At 47.0% G+C, this 20455-nt stretch overlaps 2 long non-coding RNA genes, 1 other non-coding gene and 1 pseudogene across 4 annotated transcripts; 2 read left to right on the top strand and 2 right to left on the bottom strand.

Annotated features, from left to right (window-relative positions):
- Positions 1–535: 535 nt before the first annotated feature.
- On the top strand, positions 536–16068 carry LOC139356376 (uncharacterized). The gene is made up of 3 exons (XR_011608146.1): positions 536–728; positions 1009–1120; positions 15875–16068. It is a non-coding gene; the product is annotated as an uncharacterized lncRNA (long non-coding RNA).
- Positions 597–668, top strand: TRNAH-GUG (transfer RNA histidin (anticodon GUG)). The gene has a single exon. It is a non-coding gene; the product is annotated as a tRNA-His (tRNA).
- Positions 765–8920, bottom strand: LOC139356371 (uncharacterized). 2 transcript variants are annotated; one of them, XR_011608139.1, is made up of 4 exons: positions 5327–8920; positions 4034–4970; positions 2972–3706; positions 765–1027 (listed from the first exon to the last, which is right to left on the bottom strand). It is a non-coding gene; the product is annotated as an uncharacterized lncRNA (long non-coding RNA). The 2 variants fall into 2 exon arrangements; XR_011608138.1 differs by having other exon boundaries at positions 2972–4970.
- On the bottom strand, positions 9385–11029 carry LOC112426161 (lupus La protein pseudogene; annotated as a pseudogene).
- Positions 16069–20455: the final 4387 nt, after the last annotated feature.

Below are 20455 nucleotides of genomic sequence, written 5' to 3'. Positions count from 1 at the left end.
CTTAGAAAACCGGAGAGGTGCATCTTGCCGGCTACGATTGAAACCCATGCATTGAATGATTCCGAAGCGAGGAGGGCAGCGGAATGGCCTTCGCCCCATCCTGCCCCTCGCCGGCGTCACAGCCACCGTCCCGGGAAAAGCCCGGGTCCGCGACTTCCCAAAGGAAGCAGAACGCCCGTGGGCTCTAGTGATGGCTCTTCCCGTTCTTGGCTCCGCCTTTACCCGACTCTACGCCGCTTGGGCTCCACTAGCTCAACTCGGCTTTGGTCGGTGGGGCGGGAGAGAGAAAGGGTGAAAAGCAGAAACACGGAGAGGCGGGAGAGAAGCAGAGGAGGTGCGGATGAGGACAGAGAGACCACCCGAGAGAGGCCGGTGCAGGGAGGCACAGGCTGGAGTGGAGGAGATGAGAATTATTCTCGTCCCGTATTAGGATTGGGAGGAAGGGAGGGAAAAGCAGAGCGGGCATGAAAGGGAGAAAAACGTGAACCACGTGAACCCCCTGTGGCTGGCTCGGAACAAAGCCGCCTAATAATCGAAATGTATTGACGTCAAAACTGCTAGAGCAAGCACAGGCATTGCCGCTTGGCCTGTGGCTCGCCGTGATCGTATAGTGGTTAGTACTCTGCGTTGTGGCCGCAGCAACCTCGGTTCGAATCCGAGTCACGGCAAAGTTGTTCGTCCAGGCAGTCACTTGATCCCTTTTGCTCCCCGCAACCAAGCGCGTCAGGGTAAGGCCGAAATGTATTCTGCAACATTCTCTTCCAACAACTTTAGGGTGCCGTTTTAATTTCTAAATCTATGGCATATCAAATTCATCTCCTGACCACAGCAAGCTTAGCATCTACTAATGTCCGGATCCCCAGAAAACTTCTCTATAGTGTAAACACACTGGCAAGAGTTACTTCTCTGCTGTTCAACACCTAAGGGCCCTGTACCTCCCTCCATTTCTTCCCTACTCCTCTCTCACTGTGTCTCCTTCTCTGTCCTTCTCTCTCTCCTCGGGTACAGCTGAGAATCCCAGAGACACCTGAAACAGAAAAGTGGACAGGTGCAGTCTAATCTATGTCCAAGAACCCAGGTTCTGTGTTGAAAATCTATGTCAGCCCTTGCCTGACCTTGGGTAAGTATCTTAAATTTTATGTGCCTCAGCATTTTTCTATGGAAGGATGGGCCACTTCCCGAACTCTGCCTTACACTGCTGTCGTCAGACATGCCTGGATTTACTGACTATTCAATCAATAATGTAATCACTAGAATTATAAAAATCATTGTCATTGTTCTCTGCCTTATTTGTGAACAATCATTCTCCAGATTGTTTTCACTTTACCTTTGCTTCTTCTAGAACTTCATGTCGATGAAATCACAGTGCATCTACTCTGTTCTATGTGCTTCTTTCTCTCTGCATAATGTCTCTGGCTCTATCCATTGCTGAGTGCAGCACATGTTCATTCCTCTTTCATTGCTGAGTAGTATTCCATTGCAGGGAAATAGCACAGTTTGTTTGCCATTCCCGCCCCACCCCTACCCCTATAATGAGTGTTTGGGTATTGGCTATTCTGAATAAACCGGTATTGGCTATTCTGAATAAACCGGTATTGGCTGTTCTGAATAAACCTGCTTTGAACATTCTTCCCACAAGAGATATTGAGGGTGTCTGTTTTCATGTCTCTTGGGGGAAAACCTAGGTGCAGAATTGCGAATACCAAAGAGTGGGATATGTTCAAGTTCATAAAAACTGACAAAACTTGTCCCAAAGTAGTAGTGTCATTTTACATTTCCACCAATGAATGACATGTGAGAGTTGTGGTTGTTCTTCACCTTCTCCAAGATTGGGTATTTCCTCTCCTCATAAATTTAGCCATGCTACTGGGAGTTATAGTGGTGTCTCAATGTGGTTTTAATTTCCATTTTCCTGATAGCTAATAATATTGAGCACTCTTTTATGTGCTTTGTTGACCATGTGTGTACCTTTTATTCTAAAGTATCTGTTCAAGTCTTTTACCCATCTAGCACATTTGGTTTTTTTTTTTTTTTTTTTTTAATTTCCAGTTAGGAAGATCTCACTATACATTATAGTTACAGGGTTTGGGGGTCAGATAGGTTTTGTAACTATTTTCTCCTAATCTGAGGCTGGCTTGTTTCTTCATTTTCTATGTAGCGTCTTCTGATGAGAAGATATGGCTAATGTTCATGAAATCGAATTTATCAAGTCTTTCCTTTTTACATGTTTTTTTCTGTGCCCTGTTTAATAAATCTTGTCTACCAACAAGTCACAAAGTATCCTCGAAATGTTTTGTACCTTTAGCTTTTAAGTTTTGGTCTATAATGTGCCTCAAGTTACTTTTGAGTGTAGTGTGAGGAAGAAATAACCTTTTTGGTCTCCCTCTTCCCCCATATGAAAGCCCATTAATTGAAACTATTTCTTTTGCCTCATTGAACTGCTTTTATTGAAAACCTATGGCCAGTCATGGTGGCTCATGCCTGTAATCCCAGCACTGTGAGAGGCTGAGGCTGGTAAGTCACTTGAGCCCAGGAGTTGGAGACCAGTCTGGGCAACATGGCAAAACCTCATGTCTACTAAAAGGTGCCTGTAGTATGAGCTACCTGGGAGGCTGAGGCAGGAGGATCCCTTCAGCCTGCGAAGCAGAGTGAGACCTTGTCTCAGAAAACGAAACAAAATTAACAAACAAACAAACAACCTATGGACTATATAGCTGTGGGTCAATTTCAGGTCTCCCAAGTCAGTCTGTTGATGTACTTGTGTCTCCCAATGCCGCTTGCACACTGCCTTGTTTATAACAGCTTAGAGTGAGTCTGAAAGTCAGGTTGTGCAAGTCCTCTGGTTTTGTTCTTTTTCACACAGCACAATAACCTTTGAAATAGGTCATAATTCATGTAACCATCACATAGATCAAGATATGCTGTCACTTCAACCCTCTCATTTCAGTGTGGGACACATGTCCTCGCTCACCTATGCTGATTGCCCCCTTGGGGCCAAGGATCCTCTCTTCTACCCTCTGATGAGAATAAATCTCCAGTTGTCTGCAGGGAGGATGAACATGCAGAAAGTCCACAACACTCAGCACAAAGTCCAGATTTTAGTGGTGGGGTTGGTTGGAAGGAAACTCATGTTTCAGGCCTTTCAAAATCTTAGGGAAAGTTTTCTTTATTTCTAACTGTGAAATGTACAAAGCTTTGGGTCATTTGTAATTTCTTATTCTTCTAGAAAGATCACAGGAGGCCTAATGTTTGTGTCCCCCCAAAATGCCTTGGTTGAAACTCTAACCTTCCCCCACCCACCCCTGGAAAGTGTTAAAATTAGGAGGAGGGGCCTTTGGGAGGTAATTAGATCCAGAAGGTGGAGTCCTCCTGAGTGGGATTAGTGCCCCTATAAAAGGGACACTAGAGAGCTCTCTCTGCCTCTTTCAGCCACTTGCAGATGCAATGGGAAGATGGCATCTACAAGCAGGAAGAGGTTCCTTACCATAACCCTACCATGCTGGCACCTTGACCTTAGACTTCCAAACTCCAGAACTGTGACAAATGTCTGTTGTGGATGAGCTACCCAGTTTATGGTACATTGTTATAGAAGCTCCAACTAAGACAGAGAAGGAGTCCCATGGAGGGTGTCTAATTTTTGATGCTGGTCCTTGAGTTCTTCGAGTGGGATGTTGCAAATTAGAAACTGAGGGAGAGCTGACCTTTCCTGCATATGAAAGAAGAGAGTGGAGTGGCAGGGATACAGAATGGGGAAGAATAAGCTGGTACCAGAAAACTGATTTCAGGGTCTGGCACTTGAATGTCTGATTTTGGAGAAAGAGAAGACACTGGTGGGTGTATCCAGAGAAGAAGACCTTCAGTGGAAACAGCAGATGTTTAAAAGCCATTCGATTACATCTTTCACTTGTTTGTGTGTAGACCCTCTTTTCCTATCTTTGTAAGTGTGGCACAGGTGAACTGGATGCATTTGTCCAATGTGTTTTTGGAATGCACGTGTAAATAAAAATGACTGTGTTATACTTCAAATACTCACCCCGGAACCTCATAGACTCCCCTTAGGCTCCGCCAAATGTGCATTGAAAGTACAACAGGGCAGTCGTGGGGATTAATTTTCATTGTACATTTCTAGGAAGAGGGAGGAGGAGGAAGAGTGGGACAGTCTCAACAACGGTTGCTCTACTCTTACCGAATACATGCTTCTCAACAGATCTGCCCTTACTTCAAATAAGCGCAGTTGGAACAAGAAAAGGTGTTCAGTTGTACCCTTGGAATCCACGGAAAGCTTGGGTAGGGAAGCTCGAGTACCACCAACTGGAAAGAGGGGGATGCCTACTAGCTGATTCGGGCCCATTGTGGTAGGCTTTGTCCACTTTGGCAAACTGGAGACAGGGACTCATCTCACCTTCACCAGCCACTGGAGGACCCGGAGGACCTTCAGAGGAGGTTAGATCGACTTCATGGTGACTTTAGATCCTGAAACCTCACAGGATTTTTCTTCTCTTCCCTTCAATCTCTCTTGCACTAACCCAACGGGACAGGACTGGCCGCCTTTCTTTCTGGTCAGAAAGGGGTCCCTTGCGGACAGGACCGAAGTGAGCAGCTTGTTTCCGCTACGTGTCCCTTTGGGCCTGGGCTTCTTGGGAGCTTATGCTGACCGGAGACTTACCTCGGGGCGAGCGGGACCAGCAGGAGCCGGGAAGGGTGGGAAGGGTGTGCACCGGGATGGAGGGCGAGCGCCAGGGAGTCGGGAACCACAGTCACACTCTCCTATTCCCCTCGCACCGCGCACCTGCCCCCTAGGATGCCGAACGAAGTGGGCCCTAAGGCTTCTCTGCAGGCCCAACCGACAGGCCTGAAGTTCCAGGAGGGGCAAGAGGATCCTCCTTGAGCGAACCCAGCCTTCGACCTGGCTGGCCCTGGTCAACAGGCTCGGAAGAGGCCGCTTTGGAGGATAGAACGGAAGGAAAGACCTAAAGGTGGAAACTCAGAGATGTTAAAAGCCTCAAATCCTAAGGTCAACTGTGCTGGGGAGGGAGGGGCTCTCCAGCTGGATCGACCCCTGAGCCTTCATCTGGAAAGTCCTCTGCACAAGCTCAGAGCAGGACTAGGCGCACCAATACTCAACAAGGGGCAACTTCGCCCTCACACGCCTTCCCCATCCCCGCTGAGACACTAGGCCACGAATGGGGGAAGCGGGGAGGGAGAATGTTAACCCCTGGCATCCATCTAATTAGGGGAGGCAACGGATGCTGCTAAACACCTTACAGTCCACCGGAGGGCCCTCCCCCACCCCGAAATAGCATTCTGCGGAGGTGGAGAAACTCACGTGTAGATCGATGCCCACGCACTTGGCCGACGGGAAATCACGAATTGGTTACCAGTTCGATCTTGGCTCTGAGGAAAAATCTCAAGCGTCAGTTTGTACCACCAACTGGAAAGACGGGGATGCCTACTAGACTGGACGCCTACGGGAACCAGCCCGTCTCGGTTTCCGCATCCGTCTGAGTCCTTTATTATGTCGGGGATGCCAAGGTCTGAGTCCTTTATGATGCTCGGGGTGCCCCGGTCTCACCCCGGGAGCCTCCTCCCTCCTGCCTGCTCCTGGCTACCCAGTGCGAGGCTCTGGCCCCGGCGACCCGCTACTGTCTCTCCATGCGCTGCCGCTTCGCAAAGGCACATCTGTAGGTCAGTGGTCAGGTTCTGCCGGGACTCTGCAACTCGCTCCGGGACTCGTGGCTTTGGTGAGCCTTGCGGAATGCCGGGTGTGTCGCCTGCGTGCTCCTCTTTTGGAGAAAGGAGGGAGGAAACGGCCTTATGAGAGGACTCCAGGAGCGACCAGCGAGCCCAAGTCCCAAGTCTTCCCAGCGCACAGGGAAACTGTCACTTCAGTGGCGAGAAGGTTGAAAATGCCCCATCCTGTGCCTCCCAGGTGGTCTAGTGGCTAGAACAGCGCTTTCACCGGCGCAGTCCCCGGTTCATTTACCAGTCAGGAAATCGTTTTGCACTGACCGCCATCCCGCAGAAACCTTCCTTTACGCCGCTGTAAGCGGGCCTTCTCCAAGGGCCGGAGACAGAACAGTCTCCGCAGTGAGGTGCAAACCCCGGCGAAGGAGGGCAAGTCCTGGTGGGTCACCTCTCATGACACAGCGCTCTTATTTACCTCCGTGTCTGTCATCCGCACAAGCGGCTTTACAGAGCGACAGAGCGTCTCGCTCAGGTGTACACCGCCGTGCAGGGATGCCAGCCCTCCTGGAGCTGCACCCAAGAAGCCCACCGTCTTTGCCGCCTCCGCCATCCCGGAGGCGCCGATCGGGCTGAGCTGCGAATAACTAAGAGAGAGGCCAAGCCAAGTCGTGGCGTTTCTCCGTGCCACAAGTTGTCAGCTGACACGGAACGGTCAGCGGAGCGTCCTCACCTCCGTTCGCATGTAACGTGCTTCTTAGGCCTTCAGAAGAAGCGACTGGAGGAGATGCCTGCGAGGTTGGAAGTCGGGTGAGCGGCGGGTGAGGTCCTCCAGGACCGCCCGTTTGTAGACTGAGCGGTAGAGGGAGGCGATATTTGCTGAGCCAACAAAGACAGCAGGTGGAGTAGGCACAAATGGAAAACTGTGGCCGGTGCCCTAAGCAGAAGGCAGGCGTGAAAAATCAGCACTAGGACGTTAAAGCGATGGTACCACCGTCAAATCCCACAGTGTCTACACTCTACCAAGCACTTGCGCACGCTCCCCCTTTTCCATTCAGTACTCCCAAGAGGGGTTCGGAGGAATCCCGCGTCCACTGTAAGCTCAGGGGAGAGCGGGAGCCAGGGAGGTGAAGTGCACAGACTCGGCAGAGGCGGCGGGCAGAACCGCGGGGGTGAGAGGGCGCGGTGGCTGCGGGTCGGGAGCCGCTGCTGAAGGGAGGCCTGGGTTGTCTGGAGGGTGACTGTCGGTGGAATCTTTGGCGGAGAGTGGTTTGGAAGGATGGCAACTGGCGAGCAGAGGGGAAGGTGGTGACCCTGAGCGTTCGGACAGGGGAGAGGAGGCTGTACTGTTTCTCCTCTTCCCTTACCTGGCGGAGGACAGACAGTGGTCAGGAAGGGGGTTCTCCCTGGACGAGGCTAGTCCACCGCACTTCGGCTGCGCTGACCCCTGCGATTTCCCCACACGCGGGGCCCTCGTCTGCGGTGCTGTTCGCGCTACCCTGCGGCTGGGTGCGCGCACTCACTCTCCCGATAGGCCTTGGCTCACAGAAGACGCAGATATCGCCGCCACAGACCCTTCCCGCTCTTCTAGGGATTTTGAGTGCGCTTCCTTGGTTTTCTCACTGAAGTTCTCCAACAGACAGATGTGAGCTCTCGGTCTAAACACGCTGAATTTGGCTATTGGCAAAAAAAGCCCTGACCCAGAGCTTGGGTCTCCTCCCGGCCTGCACACGACTCTCCGACTCCCGCCTCCAAGCGTGGCTCTTGGCTCGCTGGTGGGCAGCGTCCACCAAGCGTGGAACCGCGGCAGCTGTAGCCCCCGCAGGCTGGCGGGCCGACACAAGCAGGAGAAAAGACACAAGGCGTCTGTGGTGGGAAAGCATGGGAGACGTCGCTTTCCCACCGGGCGAGAAGATCTCCCTACAGTCTTTGGAGACAAGATGGATAGAGGCACCCCTTCTAGGAACAAGGCGGCTGCTCCTGAGGCCTGGCTCCGCACGGAGGCTCCTGGGTCCCGCGCTCCCTCTTCCTACCCGTTGTAGCCAGAGCTGCTTCACACATCTCAGCTGGCTTCCTCTTCCGCCTCTGCCTCCTCTTCCTCCCCAGCCGTCCTTGGAACAGCAAGGCCCCCAGCCCGTGGGAAAGTCCTAGCCTCCTCTCCAGCACTTGGAGAGGGAGTTGGATGCACGTCTCTTAACACCAGGAGGACAGAGACCCTGAGGCGGGAGGGGACCCCTTCCCTTGCTGCTTCTCTTGGCACAGCCGGTCCAAGGGGCTGGCTCAGGGACCAGGACTCCTCGCTCCTCCTGGAGGGCCTGGGTCGCGTGGCCCAGGAGCTGGCCACATGGGCATCTCCCGCACTGCTCCTCAGGGAACGGGAGGCATTATCCTGCAGGGCCCACTCTTACCCATGAAAGACGCTCGGGAAATGCTCCCGCGGAAGCTGGAGCTGTATGCGCTTGACCACTTCGGGGTGAAGCTTCCGTCTGCCCATCCTTCCTTCGGAGGGTCTTGGGGGAGAGGAGAAATGCTCCAGGACGATGCCCTTTGCAGCGTCTTAGCCGAGACCAGAGGAAAGGAGGGTGCGTCTTCCTAGAAGAAGGTGGCCCGAGGCCTGCGGTGGCAGGGAGGCTCGCGGAGCAGGAGCGCCCTCTCTCCACCCGAGCTATCCGGTGGCTTCCTGCATCCCTCTTGCTCTCTCTCCTACTCCGGCTCTTCTATCCTGGTGTTCCTTGAATGCCTATCTTCCTTTTGTGCCACAGAACTTCTGACGCCCGCTACAAGTTACTCATTTCCTTGGTTGTTCTGAACTTTAAATAAGGTAAGGTATGTTACCTTATGCATTTTTCATTGTTAAAAATAGACAATACTGATGATTCAGATGATGTTACTGATGAAAATAATAAAGAAGACAATTATTGAGCATTTATGGCACTTTTACATACATGGGGTATTGAATATTTTATACTAAAGGAATTTGAGGAAATATTTATACTAAAGGAATTTGAGAAAACAACAGAAGCAGGAAGGTGACTGTCACCCTCCCCGTGCCCTTATTCCCTGAAGCCGATCATAACACTCTCATGTGAGAAGTGCCCTCTCTGTACCCACAGGAAAGGTGCATTCTGGAGTGTGAAGACCCAGGGACACAGAGAAGAGCCTGAACACAGAGGCCTGGCTACGTTTTCCCCAGTTTCTTACTGTTAGGTCATACTTTTTTTGGCTTATCATACTTCTCCATGACTATCCACTCTTCATAAAACATACTGTTAAAAAACAACAACAACTGAGATTTAGCTGTTTCCACGGGTCTTCATTTCCTTTGAAGGCACTCCTGTCATGTAAAACTTACATTAAATAAATACATATGCTCTTCTCTTGTTAGTCTGTCATATATATTATATTTATAAAAGTATATATACTTATATGTAATTTATATAGATAATATGTAAGTATATATATACTTTTATAAAATTGAGCTTAGACTCTATTTTACAAATATTCCATTTAATAGTGCATGAATTTAACTGAAGACACAGAGACAGAAACAGAAATCAAGGAATTCCTGAACTCTCAATCACCGATACACTTTTCTAAGGCTAAACATACACTAAATTAAGTAGAAGACTTTAAGATTTGGAGGTTTTTTATCTCTTTTCATATACTATATGTTTTATTAGTTTGTACTAACATATTCTCATATTACAAAGGCAATTTAGTGGAAGAATCTTCTGATATTTGAATCATCTGAAATAACACGAACAGAACTATACATTCAAAATAATTCTCATTTAGATAACAAAAAAAGACAAGTTAAACAACAAAAAAACTTTTCCTTTCTCACAGGTGGACATTGAAGTGAACCTAATTCGGTTTTCCTTTTAAAAGCCCCCATAAACAAAAGTAGTTTAAAGCCTATTTTAAATGAATAAAAGATTGGTTTACTAAACCACTGGTCTTCAGCACCGTTTTCTCTTTTCTGTTGTTTGGATATAGGTTCTTGTTTGTCTGTTTCTTCTCTTGCTCTTTTCACAGGTCCAGTTGCACCATTTTCATCATGTTCATCATTAGCAAAGTTCATTTTCTTGCCCTAAAACTGTACTTTTTCTTTACCAGACCCGGGATAGGCAGCTTTATTACCCTTTCCTTTTCCTTTAAATCTGCAACCTTTTGACTTCCATATGTTTAGGGATTCTTGTTGGTCTTCTGTTATTTTCTTCAGTGCTTCTTTTTCCACCTCTCCTTCTAGTACTTCCCAAGTCACTTCTTTATTCCATAATTGTAGGTTACCATTATTCGCATCTTTGGCTTTACCCAATGCTTCCTTGGCTTTTACTTTAAATAGAATTATTCCCTCTTTTGCTCCTCTGATGAAGTCTATCCATTTTATTTCACCATGATTTGAGATAAGGATGTGTAAATCTTCTCTACAGGTCTGATCATCTAAATCACCTGAAAACTTCAGCAAGCATCCAATCTTTTTTTCTAGAGATTTCTTTTCAACATCTTCTTCTAACTTTTGATTTGCTTCTTGCTCTCATTTAGCTCTTAATTTAGCTTCCACTTTATTTTGTTTTCTTACTTCATTTATTTATTTATTTAGGCAAAGTAATTATCCTTGAAAAGTATTAGCAGGCCTGTGTCTTTGTACTTCTGGCCAGGGGCCTCTACAAACTTCTTAGTAGATTCAATGCTATCAAACACAACAAAAATTGATCCCTTAAATGTTTTATGCAATGTTCTTCTCATCTGAGTATTTAGTACTTGACCTTTATCTTCTAACCATTCTTTTATGTCATCGAGAGTTGCATCAGTTTGGAAGCCTTTAATATAAACAGATCTGTTTCTTCACATCACTTTTGTACTCATCAGTCACTTCAGGTAGGGGTTTGCTTGGAGACCTTCTGATTTTAGTTTTATCTTCACTAATTTCCATGAGTTCTGCCTCAGATTTGCTCAGTGTTTCCACAATTACATTAAAGTCTGTTGTTAGACAGTTCAACCTGTTGAATTTTATCATTATCTCCAAAGATACCCAGCCTTCGTCCAGTTTCATCTGTTCTCTTAAAAGCTTGTCCCGTGGCAAATTGAAGTCTCCAAAATAATATTCAATTTGATGACAGATTTTGGCCTCCAGGGCAGCCATCTTTTCATTATCACCATTTTCAGCCGTTGTGGCTGTCTTTAAAGTTCCAGTCCCACAGAGCCGTGCCACAGGCTCACAAACAGCAACAGCAACGACTCCTGCAGTGGTTTTCTTATTACTTTTTACAATTAAGTTGATTAAGGTGTGAGTTGACTATGGTACAACGCATCCATTTCAAGTTTGATGACGTGTCTATTACTCTAAAAGGTCTTTTTATGCGCTTTGCAGTCAGTCCCACCCTCCCCCTGACCCCAGCAATCAATGATGTAGTTTCTGTCACTATATGATGTAGTTTCTGTCACTATATGTTAGTTTTACCTGTTCTAGAAATTCACCTTGATGGCGCCACACAGGATGCACTCTTTTCATCACTCAGCATGAGGTTTTTGAGATTATCCACACTATCTCATGTTTTGTAATGTGTCCCATTTTATTGCTGGATAGTTCCGGTAATTCGAGTAGATCGCAGCGCATTCTGCTGACAGGTGAGACTGCGGTTCTGACCTGCGGGCCTCTGTGAATATGCGCAAGGGCACCTGGGCTCAGAGCCATTCCCATCCACAAAGTAAGCGTGTTATGTCTACAACCGAAGACGGACACAGAGCCCCAAAGACCCTGCTTTCATCCCAAAGAACAGCACCCGACTGCGTAGAGTTTCTACCTGGCTCTATGAGGTGAGAACACATTCCCCGCCAGCACAGAAATCCCACAAACGCCTGTGGGTGCTGCAGTTAGAAGCAGAGGCTGTGTTAACGGTAACTCTAGAGGCTGTGGAAAAACACGAAGATTTTCACAGAGCGTGAGAACCCAGGAGACTGGAGACCATGGACCAATCTCTGCTAAAAGCAGCCCCACGTAGAAAGGAAAGAGTTCTGGGGCCCTCGCGCTAGTTAACTTGTGTTGAACAATCTCACTACGGCTGACCCTTAGAATTTCTCTGGCGGCAAGGACAGCAACGTGTTACTTTCTGTTTCATAGCCTCCTAACTACAAGGAAAACACTTGGGATACCATCCAGGATATAACGCGGTAGAAACTAACAATAACCACCGCGTGCAGTCTATCCTTCCGCACTGAAAACAAACAAACAAACAAACAAATATATGTAATCATAAGTATTCTTTCCAAGGGGCTCAGGAAAGAAAGAAAAACAAGAGTCTACATGGATGGAGTTAGCAAACAGAGAGTGGGGATTGTAACCATGGCCCGACTTATTTTCTCTAATTCCCTGAAGTTGATTCCACACCTGGTTATGCCTTAAGGCATTTAGCAATATTCTCAATATCTAGACCAACAAAATTCTCCCAAGACAGTAGCAGTGGGAACGGAGCAGAGTTCAGAGAGCAAAGAGCAGATGGGAATGGAAGGACCTGGCAGGGTGGCAGCCCATGAGACACAGAGGTAAGACCAGACAGAGGTGACAGCAGCTGCTGGAGAGAACAAATAGGGAAGAGAAAAGCAATGGGAGAATGAGCTGTCATCATAGACAGAAATAAGGAGCGAGTGCAGCTAACAGCCATAGATGTGATTACCTTCATAGCCTAAGCTTGCAGGCCAGGGAATCTGCATGCCAGTCTCCACTTGCTGAGCAGCAGTTTTCTTTTGATCATCTTTGGTTTTAGGACACTTGAGGCATAAATGTGGCCAATGACTTGATACCCATGTGTGTTGTCAGCTGAGTCTTCAAGAGCCTCACCTTCCAGCTGGGGAGGGTTCTTCATTCCAAGGGAAGGCTCTAAACCCAACTCTGAAAATGAAACCATACCTAACAGTGTTCACTGTTATCCATGATCTTATTGTGACTTTCTCTTCCACCCAAGAGGATCATCAGAGAAGGAAAGTGGCCTTGAATAAGAAAGTCCGAGGGGTAAAGGGAAGTCAAGGAAGACATTTTGGTATTTTCTGCATTGTTGGTTTTTCATGCATCACCCAGTAATGACAAGATTGCCAGGAGGAAAAGGTGATCCCAATTGACAAACATATTCAAGAAATTTAGGATTAATAAACACAAGTAGCTTCCAGGTAGACAAGGCAAAGGCAAGGAAGTCACACTGGATACAGGCTGTGTTTTGGGAGGGAGGAGATTCTAAAAATCAAGCAAAATCGACATTAAATGAACATATGAGAGAAAAGAATTGGAAAGACTAAACATGGGATATTGATGAAATGATCATACAGATATGTATACAGCATATATATACATTTTATTAAAAATACATGCCAAATATGCATAATGTACATGACAAATGACACAAATGCATATATTTATATATAAAAATCTATTGGAAGAAAGTATTACATAGGGATGTGGAGGATGTTGAATTAACATTATAATCACTAACACTATAATCTGGTCCATTGAAACTGGAAAAAAATTCAGAAATATAAGATAAGTGAGAGAGAGAAGACATGGTGAGAAACAAATGCCCTATTAGACAGCAGGGAGAAGTCACCAGGTAAAGGAGAACGAAACAAAAGGCATTCACTCTGTCCTCTTCCCTGGAGCCTGGTTAGTGCTCTGGACTCCTGGGGAAGCCAGCAGGTGAGAGTGTTGGAGCCAGCGGGGTGATTCCTGACTGGGAATCCATGGAGAAGCAAAAGAGAAATCAGTTTAAATACTCAAAGTTATCAGGGCACGTGTCAGGGACTACGCATCCCCCGACACTCAGTGAGCATCTTTCATGTGTCCTCTCCACGGACCCAGATGTTGCTCATTACCTCATGTGACCCTCCTTCCTCCTGAGGACTTGGGTCTCCTTATTCCTCAGCTGAGGGCATCGCCTGACAGATGAACAGCAGGCAGCCCCAGGGGATCCAGGAGGAGATGTTGAGTGGGATGGAGAGTAGGATGAACATGACCCAGGGTTTTAAGGAAATCTGAGCAGAAGTGGATCCCTGGGAGAAGGAAACTGAGGACATGGCCGTGGACGTGAGTGGAGATGACGAACTAAATGGACTTTCATAAAAGAGACAGATTTGTACACTTTCCAAGAGAAGGTTGCCATTTTATTCTTTTATTTCAAAACAAGGGGGGAAAAACAGAGCAAGAAACTGGGTATATCAGGAGACTGACTTGTGGGCTCAGGGTTTGCACTTTTGCTGAATGTGCCTAATAGGTTGCTACTGAAAGTGCTCGATAGGGGAAAATTGACTTTAAAAGGGATGCTGAAGGAGAGGAAGAAAACTGGCAAAAGAGACTTTCTAAGAAAACACAGGAAGGGGGTCCCTAGAAAGTAGAGATCCTAACAGTTACTCCTCCTCAGTTGAAACAACAAATGTCAAGTCATTTCCTAAGTGCTAACTTACCAGAAAGATAGCAGAATTAGATAACATCTATTCATAGATTTATTGAGCAATTTTAACTGAATTAGCCCTTTGGAAATTATCATAATTAATGTTATCAACAATGATTGAATGTAGATATTATTTTTCAAGTCTTTCAGATGACAGAACTGAGATGTAAATGCCAACACCACAAATGACTTGGCTGAGATGAATAATGAGTAAGGGTTAAACCCAGGACCTGAGAGCAGATTTGATCCTAAACCCCAGGCTCTTGCTCACTCACTGGGCTGCAACATTGTGGATTTCTACTTGACTCTGAGGGAGCATGAAGAGACCCCATTGCCTCCTCCCCTCACAGCACCATGATCACCAACACCCGGATTAGAGCTTCCTGGTCCCCTTTCCTTCCCTACCTTGGAAGGGCCATTGCTTCCCAGGATCAGCGTTGGCTGTGAAGCTGCAGGTGGCGGAGGAAACGCCCCACCTGGCTAAGCCATAGCCGCTGTCAAACCCTTGATCCAGTTGTAGTCGCAGACAATTGGGCACCAGGGTTCTTGGCTCCGGCTGTGCCTGTGAAACCTGCACTTCTGACAGGTGGTGGCTCAAGTCTCCACTCCAAGGCCCGTAAGGACAGGCTGCCTGGGTGGGAACTGAAAGGAGAAGGGGCGTCAGTAGGAACGCTCTCAGTTTTCCCTTTGTTAATCATGCCCAGAACACCCATCTCTGGCATTTCCGCCTCTGAGGTAAAAGCCATCCAGTGGCCCAGGCCACAAAGACAGACATCATGTAAATGGGTGATGTCACCTTCCTGTCTGTGCCTGGGGATGCTGAGATGGAAGGTACCCAGGCTGGATGTCACTGAAGTGAAAATCCCCCACTTCAGCCTAGAGGGCTTTGGATTGGCTAACAAGGCCAAGCCAATTATTCTGTTATTATTAATATCCATCCTGCAGCCTAGAAAGAATGTTCTAGAGAGCCTTCAGAGCATAGGAAATGCTGTTTTTCTCAACACACAGGAGTATAAGAACAGGGGAGGACTTAGAGCCTCCAGGCTTTGGGAAGGAACCGTAGAAAAGGGTTTTGGGACACTGTAGACCAGCAGTCTCCAAACTTTTTGCCCCAGAGACTGGTTTCATGGAAGACAATTTTTCCTTCTATCAGGGGTGGGGGACGTGAGAAGAGGGAAGGATCATTTCGGAATGAAACTGTTCCACCTCAGATCATCAGACATTAATTAAATTCTCATAAGGACAGCACAACCTAGATCTCTTTCATGCACAGTTAACAATAGGGTTTGTGCTTCTATGAGAATCTAATGCCACCGCTAATCTGACAGGAGGCGGGGCTCAGGCTGGAATGCTCGCTTGCCGGCTGCTTATATCCTGCTGTGCGGCCTGGTGCCTAACAGGCCCAGGACAGGTAGCTGACCACAGCCCCAGGGGCTTGGGGCCCCCTGGAATAGACCAAATACTACATGAGTTGAACATTTTAGGGTTCTAGAACATTTTGAATTTCCGTTGCCTATAATGGTTTTGCCACCTACCCACATATGTACATCTTGTTGCCATATAGTGGGTGTCCGCAGCCATAAGCAGTGTTGTAGAAGGACCAGTCCCCTCACGGACACTTAGGGGCCACAGGTATTAGGGATCAGCATGTGTGGTTCTGTAGGGAGATAACACCGAGCACAGTCCTCATCTTACCCGCTCCTCCAGTGGGGTCCGGGCAGCACCCCTCATAAAAATTATCGCTATTTCCACAGGAAGAGGAAATCACACTCTCAGAAAGTGGACTAAGGAAAGACTTCCGGTGGCCTCACGCCAGTCCAGGTCGGCCTCAGAAGAAGGACGGGGCCTGCAGGGCTTGATCCACGTTGCTGCAGGGCTCCTCTCTCTCCTCCCCTCTGCACATCCTCATTCTCATCAAGATTTCTCTAAGTTTTATTAAAAATGCCTTCCGTGTATCTGTTCTCTTTCATCTTCCTGAGAGCACAGACTCATCACTGATGCCTGGCTTCATACACACCCCCAACTGCTATCTCTGATTCTGCCATCTCCACACTAGCAATTATCTCTGCAATTTTATTGCCAAGAAGTCCTGTTCTTTCCACATTCCTACTCTGCTTCTGAAACCTCTCTCTTCGCTGCCCACTGCATGACTCTCCCCACTCACGCTGCCTTTGTGCTCCTTCTAACTTCTGCCCCATGTTCCTATCCAGCATCACCTCCCATCCCTCCCTCATACAGACTCTTCCCTGGAGTCAGGCTGGCCCCTCCCTGGCGCAGCCCTGCATGGAGTGCTTTCCAGCTTCTGGATCTTTGTCCCTGAGCCCTTCGCTCCACCTCATGTGGCCTCCTTAGTTGCTCAGGGCACAGTTTACTGATCATTAACCATCACTCAGGACACTCAATGTGACTTCATGGTAGTTCATATTGGGCAGACGGGGAAACATCTCAAAAGGACAAATCTGGTCGGGGAAGGCTGGTCAAACCCAGGCTTCCCATTCTTGTCCTCTGCATGTGTGATTTAGAATCAATGTCTAGGAATGTTTTTGATTCTAAACACTTAATTTTGTTAGGTCCTTTTATCGCTCTTTCTCAGAATACTAAGTCTTCTTAAGCTTATACTTTTAATATTCTTTGCATTTTCAGAAGAAAACAAAAAACATCTCAAACTTCTGAAACACTGTACATATTATTAGCTGAGCAGGTGGGGAAAAGTCCTAATAAGAGATCAAGTTATGATTTAGATTGTATTCTCGCTGATTCTACTGTGACTTTCCCTGAAGCGAGAGCATGGGTGGAGCACATCAATTCTGGCACCACGACTGGGATCACAGCTGTGCACAGTACAGACTCTTCACAGGTTATCATCGGAACCCACACACAGATGCCTCCTGGTGTAATTGAGACAGCGCATTCATGCATCTCAGCCTGTCTGCATGGATGAATGTGGCCTCTCCTGGCCTATGTTTCATGATGCCCTGGCAGAGCCGGCCCATATCACAGGTGTCTCACTTCTGAGACATGTGTCTGAGCATTTCCCTTCCTCATCCTGGCAGCCTGGTCCTGACTGGGGTGTTCCTGAGACAAAGCCCAGTAACTTTACAAGGGCTCCAACACTGCCATGTTGAGAGCAGAAACCCAAGTGATACGAGGTAGGAACAGACCAGCACCTTTCACCCTTTGAGAAATTTTCCAGTAAGCACCCCCTGGAGTTGTAGGTCCCCCTGGGGGGACTGGAGGAACCACTGGTTCTGCTCACAAAGTGCACCAAGGTGTTTATCACTGGGTTACATGTGTCAGGGAATATAGGAGTTCTTTGTACCAGACCAGCAAATTTTCTGTTTCAGCTTGAAATCATTTCCAACAAATTTGCTACAAAGGGAAAAATCTTGAGCACCCATCCTAGCCAGTCTCTGAGAGATCCCACTGCAGAGAAATGAGAGCAACCGCACCATGGAGTCAGGCAGACATGGGGCCCATGTTCTCACTGTGACTGGTCGGGGCATCCTGGGCAAGCAAAGGGACCTTGCTGAGCCTCAGCATCCTCAGCTCTAACATGGAGATGCCACTGCCCACTAGGAGTGCCCCTTGAGCACTGTATGGATTATAGCAAGGACAGAGCTTGCTTGGCCAAGGGCAAGGTGTACAACAGGTGGAAGGGTGATGTGTATTTTACTTCATTTTATGAATTGCTGTGATCCTACAAAAGCCTTTGCTTCTTTGAAACTGAAGGAGAAATGAAACACAGGAAAGAGGATGGTTCCAGCAGGAAAGGTGCTTACTGACCAAAATAGAATGGAAGACAAAAGTTTCAGTCACTACTCTCATTACAACATATTCAGATGGGGGACATCTCAGAGTTACTTGCTCTTCCTACAAGAGTTTTGATAGGTAAAACTACTAACAATCCACATGAAATTCCCAGAATAATGGTATAAAAACCAGAATGAGTGAGAAGAAAATTGTTTTTTTTTCCTTACACACCCTATGAAACTGCAACCTCAAGGGGCACTTGCTCACAGGAAGGGTTTGCTGGAGATCATGGGCATGAGAACCACTGCGCTTTGCTCATCAGTTAGGCCAGCACCTGATCAGGGACACTAGTTGTTGATGGTTTACATGAGAACATAGCACTGAGACGACACATGATTGAAACCACAAACCCACACATAAAAGAAACCACCGGGGCTCTACAGAGGATGCAAGCCATGGCCAGGCATGGAGGAAGGGACGCTAACTGCTTCAGTGGAGGGAAGCCACCTCAGAGGAGGTAGTAGAGAATCTGGCTTGAAACACAGGAATCATGAAACAGCCTCCAAAATAATGGGGGAAAACTGCCAGCACAGGTGGATGGCCAGAGAAGAGAGGAGGGCGCTGTGTGATGTGAAGCATGCTGCTCAACATAATGTCTGAAAAGAGAGATGCCCTATCTTAAGGAATGAAGTCTGTTACACAAAATTCTCCAGGTGAGCTGTTGCGGCCAAGAGTATGCAGTGATCCCTCATCATTCCCCTCTCTGAACTGTTTTGATACCTACAGCCTGTTCTTGTGAGAAGGAGTGAGTGACAGAGGAATCACCTGGCACAAGAGAAGGCGGTTCTACCCATTGAATGTCTGAGCTTAAAACTGGATCCAAGAACCAGATTCAAAACACTCTGAATTTACAGGGGCTGCCTGCAGTGATGATCCATCTCAGCTGCACAAGTTACAGGAAACAGAATATATAGAGGCTGCCTGGGAGAATAGTAGAGCTTTGTGACCTTTGGGCTGGAGTACTCACAGGCTACATCCAGAGCAGGCAGGCGAGCTGATCCTCCAATGAGCACACGTGCTGCTGTAAGGCTGCTGGCAGTCAGACAGGTCAGGGGGAAGTGAAGGAATCAAGTAAACTTCATCCAGGGAGTCCTGCGGGACGCCTTGCTCCTCCACCTCTGGCAGCTCCGGGCTCAGCCTGGTGGATGAAGAACACAGAAGATAAACACCGGAGGGAACAGAAACCACAGTGCCCAACTGGTTCTACAGAGAGTCTGACAGGAGATGCCAGAGGAAGCAAAAAACAGTCCCCTCAGGCAGAGAATGATCCTTCTCTGTCTCCAGCAGGAGAGAGAGCAGCAGGTGCTCAGTGTCCTGGGTAGACAGTGAGCTGGAAAGGAAGGAGACGGAACGATTCCTGTACCAAAGAGTTATGACATGGCACATGCAACAGGCCCCTGTGTCTTCGTAGACTGACAGAGTTACTGGGACCTCAACATCTCTTGTTCTCAAAATTTTGGCATGATATGAATTATTTGTATTCACATTCTTGCTCTCAGATATTTGCAAATATAATGGCAAAGAGGCAGACATCAGATGAGCATCTCAAGTTCACTTTAAGCCAAAAAGGCAGAAAGGGAAACTGCAGAAAATGTGATCGATCAGTTCAACAAAGTCAACTGAATAAAGATTAGTACAATTTTGAAGGAATTAACAAGAGAAACAAATACAAATACAGGTGTAAAATGAAAAGAGGCAACTTTATTAATATTGTACCAATAATATTAATATTAACTAATAATCCTGTTTAATAATTATTCCACACTGATAATCTTAACATGACTAATATGGCAATTTCATGGTTGGCTGAATGAATGGATGGGTATGTTCCGTTTTCCCTGTATCTGGCATCTCCAGGTATCAACAATAAATTAAATGTCTGCAATTGCTCAAAGTTACCTGGGGCATGGTGGGTCTTGGTCTTCTTCTTCTTCTTGATTTTTTTCAATGTCTGCAACAAAGTGGACAGGGACAGACACATTAAGTCTATTCCTCTATTCATGCAACAATCCACCGTCAACCCTAAAGCAGGAACATCTGTCTCCTCAGGATGGGAAGAGAACTCTGTGAGAGACATACTCCAGGAGGCCTGAGGGCCAGACGTGATACAGATTCCTTGGTTTTCATCTCTGAACCTAAGGGTGAAATGTCCCCTGTTCTGGTAGATCATTATCCCAGTATCATCTCTCCTGAGTTTGTGCCAACAGTTACGCAATATTTTCCCTAGCAATTCAAAGCAAACACCCAAAATAATTTCTGGAAAAAAAAAAAAACTGCAGTATTCAGCCCTGTCTCATCAAATACCTAGCTTATTCACAAAGGTGAGGATTTTAGACACTGAAATTACAATGAGCGAGAAAATCAACAAACCCTTGAGTCAAAAATAAGTCTTTGGTTCTATAAAAAAACATTGGTTATTCATGGCATCAAAAAGTGACAAGGCTCAGTCCTGCTTCCAAAACCAAAACAAAAGGTAACAGACATATCAGTTAAAAAAGCAGACATTGAAGATACAAAGAATGGGG

This window comes from Macaca nemestrina, chromosome 1 (genome assembly GCF_043159975.1).
Source record: "Macaca nemestrina isolate mMacNem1 chromosome 1, mMacNem.hap1, whole genome shotgun sequence".
NCBI lineage: Eukaryota > Metazoa > Chordata > Mammalia > Primates > Cercopithecidae > Macaca > Macaca nemestrina.
This window is presented reverse-complemented; position numbering and strand designations above follow the sequence as displayed.